This window comes from Tachypleus tridentatus, chromosome 8 (assembly GCF_004210375.1).
Source record: "Tachypleus tridentatus isolate NWPU-2018 chromosome 8, ASM421037v1, whole genome shotgun sequence".
In the NCBI taxonomy this organism is placed as follows: Eukaryota; Metazoa; Arthropoda; class Merostomata; order Xiphosura; family Limulidae; genus Tachypleus; species Tachypleus tridentatus.
This window is the reverse complement of record NC_134832.1, coordinates 148,732,128-148,739,057: the sequence shown is the minus strand read 5'-3', so window position 1 is coordinate 148,739,057 and position 6,930 is coordinate 148,732,128. Positions and strand designations below refer to the sequence as shown.

At 36.6% G+C, this 6,930-nt stretch overlaps 1 protein-coding gene across 1 annotated transcript in view; it reads left to right on the top strand.

Moving 5' to 3' along the window:
* Positions 1-5,546: 5,546 nt before the first annotated feature.
* LOC143223734 (C-terminal-binding protein-like) overlaps positions 5,547-6,930 on the top strand; it is a 73,200-nt gene continuing 71,816 nt past the window's right edge. Inside the window, exon 1 of the mRNA XM_076452094.1 lies at positions 5,547-5,672. The gene's annotated coding sequence lies outside the window, so the exon portion shown is untranslated. The remainder of the gene's footprint in view (positions 5,673-6,930) is intronic.

The window sequence follows — 6,930 nt, the reverse complement described above, 5'->3', positions numbered from 1 at the left end:
CAGAAGGAGAGAAACCTGGCTTGGGCCAAGTGGGTAGCCCTCGGTCAGATAAGGAGGTTTCAGTGACTGAATAATAGTTCTGCACCTTGGGGTTGAAGGAGAAAGAACTCAAGCAGTCACTGAATGTGACAGTGGTAAAAGATACAAGAGTAAATGTAGATCTGTCAACTTTTTCATCCATGGAAGACAAAAATTTGTATTGTGGAAGAAAGACTTGGTGAGAGGCATAAAAAAGTCTGTCTGCACTGTTAATCTAGCTGTGGAACAAAGTTCGGCAGCATATGTCCTGACGTAGAGAGGGAAAAAAACATTTGGACTTCAGGATAAGAGATGTTATGAACAGTGTGTAAGCATTTTACGTCTTTCTCCTCTACTTATTTAGGTAAGAATGAAAGTTTGAGGGGGGGAGAACCACCACAACTGGCGCAGTGAGAGTTCAGTTCACACTTGTAGGTGTCATAGCTATTGCCACCATAATGCAGTACACATCAGGGACCCACAATAAGATGTCTTAAAGTGTCCAAACGGCTAATAGTGGAGACATTTGAGAGAGTTAGGAATGTAGGACCACGTTTTGCAGTTTAGAATATCTGCCTTGAGAGAAGTAAGTGGACCTGGTGATGTAACATTAAAACAAGAACCTAGGAAGGGTGGCACAATTCCGACTATAGAAAGGAAACACGTGACACAGGTGAAAATCCTAGACTAAAGAAACCAACATGAATCTCAGACTCAGGATGTTAAGTAAATCCATCGCAACAGTTCAGCATGGGATGAATTCAAAGTAGCATGGAGAGTAACCTCAATAGGTATATTCTCGATGAACTTCGATTTCAAGAGTAGGCTGCAATATTGTGTTGTAGATGTTTCAATCAAGTTATCATCAGAACATAACTCCCTGGTTGACTTGGGAGATTCAAAAGCCCTTAAAACTCCCTCTGGGTGAAAAAGGGAGACATTTGCCCTAAATATTTGTCTTAAAGAGAATGAAAAAGTATTTAACGAGATGCTGGAACGACCGGAGACGGTGGTTGTAGAAAGGTGTTTCCCATACGTGGTCGCTTACCAATTAATATTTTAAAACGATTTTTTGTTTTCAAGAATGGGGTTATCAATGCTAAATGGAGAATATTCAGTGCCTACTGACCTCTAAAAAAGAATCTCAAGTTGTGCTATGGACAGGTTATTATGCACGCAAAATATATTATTTAAGGGTAAAAGAAAGATTGAACTATTAGAAGCAAATTCGGTTTAAAATGAGTGTAAATATGTGGACAGTTTGTAATTAAATCAACCTATGTTGGTAAAACTACGATTAACGGGGACAAACAGATCTGTGAATCTGAGGCAGTTCATATAGAGTGCTTGTGAGGAAGCCAATTGGTCTAATGTCTTTATACGTATTATCATTCAGAGTATTAGTTTTTGTGAGTTTTTTTTTTTGTAATTGAATAAGTCTGTTTTCTCTTGAAGTCTTTCGATAGTTTAAAAAAATTGGTGGTGTTACTTATTACGTGTGTTACTTTGTAAGTGTAGTCTGCTTTATCTAAAATACTTTTACAGTTTCCTTCGTCTGGTTAAGTAATAGCAATATCGGAGTTTGATGTAAGTGTATCTATTGCTGTTTCTTCTTTGCAGATGTTCAAACGTTTCGGTCCAAAATTGTGGGAATTTGATCCCAAGAGAGCAACGTTGCTGATATGCGTTATAACATTATTGAAGTTGTTACAAGGTGGATAAACATAAGAAGTTCTGAGTTTTCTTAATATGAGCTCAAAAGGGCCAGATAATCACGATTGCTAAGTTTTTCTGGCACCAAAAGAATATCTCAAGCCTCTGGATAAAACTTCTCTTTCTTTCTTTTTTGCTTGGCATGACAAGGTGATTGTGGTGCTCGACTCGCAATTTGAGGTCTTTCTTTCTTTTTTGCTTGGCATGGCAAGGTGATTGTGGTGCTCGACTCGCAATTTGAGGCACGGCATGGCAAGGTGATTGTGGTGCTGGACTCGTAATCTGAGGGTCGAGGATTTGAATCCCGTCACTCCAAATATGTTCGCCCTTTCATCCATGGGGTGTTATAATGTCACCGTCAATCCTACTATTCGTTAGTAAAAGAGTAGCCCAAGAGTTGGCGGTGGGTGGTGATGACTAGCTGCCTTTCTTCTAAATTAGGGATGATGTAGCTTTGCGCGAAAATTCGAAACAAACAAACAAACATTTTTTTTTCTAGTTCTCTTAGCTATGAATAAATTTATCCGAAAATACTAAACACTTTGTGTCTCTTTCTGATAATAACCACGAAGATATTGAACTAATCAGTTTCTAGAAGAGCACACTGTATGGGCTGCCTCAGAGTCACAGATATGATTGTCCCACTGATTCCATCATAAGTCAAACAAATAATGTCTCTCGATCGAAAAATGTCCAAAGTATCATCAACGCAGCTTTTATACAATATTGGTTTAAATCAGGCACTTGTTCAATCAAGATTATTCACTGTGGTTCAGATGAGTTATAGTGAAGACTCCATCAATTATATATAAATTAGTTTGTTGTTTTTTAATACAAGGTAAATAATAATGATTTTGGCATTTTATTACATCACTGAAAATCTTTAATCACTTGATAAAGTCCTTTTAGGACAGAAAATGTAATTAACTGGTAAATTAGTGTTAAGCATCCTTTTTAACGAATATTCAGTTACAAGCGAATTAATTAATATTTATCGACATGATGAAACACGCATTGTATGAGTCACGTCCGCTTCTTATGGCGGCCAAGAAACACGTTCTCTACTTCATGGTAAAGATTTAATTAATATTATTAATTATTAATTATCATCCACTATCCTTTTTATGTCGATTTAATGATAAATGAATTAATCAACTAATTATAAACATTTTAATTAATTAGTGTTAAGATTTCGTTTCAGGACAATGTAATTGTAAATGAATTAGTGTTAAACATCATTTATAGGACAATTTGATCAATTAATTACCGACATGATGAGAGACGTATTGCGCGAATCATGGAACCCCTAACAACGCACCTCTTGGTGACAACTTTCCAAACTCTGTCCTTGTCATTTTGGATAATAGCACCCCTTCTCCCATCCCCTGAGGGCGGATGCTATATTCTCTCCCTACCGTCTGGAGTGGGTTTAAGTAAATATGTAACGTTATTTTATGTAATTTTGAAAGAACCCAAAATTTGTTCTTCAAGGGGTTTGAAAATATTCAAATCTTCTAAACTTCTAAAAGTCTCCATTGGCAAATCTGGTTTTATATACAAAACATACTAGCACTAACGAAGCCAAACTTGCACACGAACTTACTTGCACTGTGACCACTGTGATTCGAGGGATAGGTTAATTGCTAAGTCGTGGAATCCCATGTTGTATGTACAAAAAACAAAGAAAGATAAATCATTCACATGAGCGACTTTTTCCTTCCAAGTTAGAAACTCTGATAAACACAATAACTAAAACAAAAGTAGATCTTAACAAAACGATTTTGTTTGTTTGTTTTGGAATTTCGCACAAAGCTAGTCGAGGGCTATCTGTACTAGCCGTCCCTAATTTAGCAGTGTAAGACTAGAGGGTAGGCAGCTCGTCATCACCACCTACCGCCAACTCTTGGGCTACTCTTTTACCAACGAATAGTGGGATTGACCGTCACATTATACACCCCACGGCTGGGAGGGCGAGCATGTTTAGCGCGACGGATTACGAGTCGCACGCCTTACGCGCTAGGCCATGCCAGGCCTTAACAAAACGAATGACATGCAGTTTATTCTTCTAACACCACGTTATTTAACTTCCGGTGTTGTGTTAGATTTTATAAATATTGATGAATCATTGTACTTTTGGGCAGAATGTTTTCTGCAGTAAAGTTAATTTCTAAAAGAGTTTATTATGCTAGTGTGAACTATCAGCACTTGTTTGCAATTTACAACTAAATGAAATGAAACGACACACAAACATTCTGAGGATAACAAATAAAGTAGGTTTTAAATTGACAGCATGAGGAAAGATGTTTTAAAGATTTTATTTACTTATTTCAATATCTTTGGCCATGTAAACTGTGATGACTGCTTTTGCTGATTTGTACATCTTCACAAATGTTTAGTACAATACAGTGTTGTAAGTTACCACAGAAGACAGAAGTTATACATCACAATGCGTATAAACTATTGTACTGTACAACACAACAGTGTATGTTGTTGCACGATACGAAAGAATGGGTAAGGCCCGGCATAGCCAAGTGGGCTAAGGCATTCGACTCCCTGTCGCACCAAACATGCTCGCCCTTTCAGCCGTGGAGACGTTATAATGTGACGGTCAATCCCACTATTCGTTGGTAAAAGAGTAGCCCAAGAGTTGGCGGTGGGTGGTGATGACTAGCTGCCTTCCCTCTAGTCTTATACTGCTAAATTAGGGACGGCTAGCGCAGATAGGCCTTGTGTAGTTTTGCGCGAATTCAAAACAAAAGAAAGAATGGAAGTATCTGTGTTAAAAAATAATGGTGTTATATAACACAAAATAATGTATTACTGAATTGTATTAGATTGGTCTCACTGGCAAATATCACAGTGGTTTATTACTGTCAGTCGTTAGTGTTCTTGTTGACAGGTATTAGAATGTTATTACTGGTATAATTTGTTTTGTTTTTTAACTGATAAATATTTTCGTTGTTTTTATTCAGTGAACACGCGAGGGAATTTCCACATTGTCTTCAGCACTTTTACGCGAGAGACTAGAATTGTGGATAGTCAACATAGAAACAATTTACAAACAAGAATTTGTCTCGGGTCAATGTTGGTAATATGTTTTTCATATTAGCTTTATTTATGTTTGAACGTTTTTGGTATTTATTCTAAAATATCCCTACTAGATTAGCGGTAATTACAGTGAGATTTACAGTAAGAAGCAGCACACATATAACCGATTGTGTAGCTTTTGTGCTGATGCAAACGCGTTTTAAGGTTAAGTCTTACAGATAATTACAATAATAAAAGAATAGTTTGCCTGATTTATTATGTCATAATTGATAGGACTATTTCTTACTGTACTTTTAAGCCTGTAAACAGTTGATTGGTGTCTATATTTGTGTCTGTATTTTGTGTCAATGTAAAACAAAAGACTGATTTAAAATTACAGCATTGCTACAACAAACTATTGTTCTTTCTTTACAAGGATTTTGTTCATATTAATATTACAGAATGTATTGTTCTGATATGATAATTATCTCTTTGGGATAGCAAACTTAATCTGTTATTTATCATAGTTTCAGTGTCTCTTTCAATTGCCCCCAGTGGCTCAGCGGTATGTCTGCGGACTTACAGCGCTAAAAACCGGGTTTCGATACCCGTGGTGGGCAGAGCACAGATAGCCCACTGCGTAGCTTTGTGCTTAATTCAAAACAACAACAACAACTCTCTCAATTTCTTTCCAACTTCCGTTTGTGTGGGATGTTACCATGGCAACTCTTTCGTCACGACTTTGGTAATAACATGTTTATCTCCACGAAACTAATTATACGCTTAAACCCGTTTCTTGAGAGGTCAGTAAGTCTGTCACCAAGCAGTGCGAACAAGCACCGTGTGTTAATAAGAAAGTAATTATGTGATAGCCAGTGGTTTTTCAGGACTACACTACGAAACTTCTTACCAAGGTAAGGTAGTAATAGAAGCCAAAAGCACTCACTTTATTGGCATATTTAAATCTGGATTTTAAGTCATTTCAACGTAAAACGTACAGTCTGGTAGCAAATTATGTACCTGTCAGATTTCAGAATACTGACTTGTTCATTTGTGTGTGTGTCACTGTAATGTGGGTCGGGTGGGTACTGGAAGTAGGTGTGGTCGGACTGTGAATCTGAGAATGCATGACTTGTGGTCCTTCTTCCCCTTCCAATAGTTCTACATACTTCGGGATCACGGGTGCATCATACAAGTAAAGGTGAAATACCATTAGTCAAACAGACAAGAGTGATCCAATATTTTGAAGTGGTTGCTATCGACTAGCTTTTTTCCTGTTAGTCAAGCAATTTCAAATTGAGGACAAAGCTACACGAATAACTGTCTTCACCTGTCTGTCCTATGTGTTTAAACAAACACTTTATAAGGAAGGTTAATTTTATTTTTACTACTGTATTGAACAATCGCTAGGACAAATACAGTCTCGTGTACACATGACAGAACGATAGGACTTTGGTACTAATTACAAAGAGAGTGGGAGTAGAGAACACTAACTATGAAAGTAGGGCCCACACAATGTACTTTGTCAAGATTAACATCCATTCACATACCTTAGATGTTAAATGGGGCCAGAACTAAAGGTAGTGTTGTTAAGTAAGCTTTAATACTTTAATTTAAATAATTGTTTGCTAGAGAGTATACGACGCATTATTTAAAAAGTTCTTGAATGTTAAAGTCTCTGTAGAATCCATAAATTTCATATAGTTAGACAATGAGAGTTATTGCATCTATTACTAATATTACAGAAGTGAGTTTTGTACTTATGAGTTATTCGTACGTTATTTTAGGAGTTTCTATTTGAACGTTATTTGACGTCAAGCCTACAAGTAAGTGTAACCTGTAACAAACGTTATTCACTTAGGGAAGAAATAAGTTAATGTGTTACCTGAATCGGATTTTGAATTATTTTAACTAAGTAATAAAAAAAACACCCTGTGACAAAACGCGATAAAGCATTGGTGTCAGAAGTGGGATTATTTTGGAGAAATAAAGTTTTATTTTGACTTTGCTTCAGCTTTAAAGATGACAGCAAGGCACAATGCGAGATTGTCAACGTGCTAGAGGTAATGAAACAGTAGAAAAATAAAACGGATAAGAAGACAGAGTGTTAAAAGAACATTAAAAAGAGATAGACAGGAAATTAGAAGAACAAACAGTAAGAGGTAGAAAATT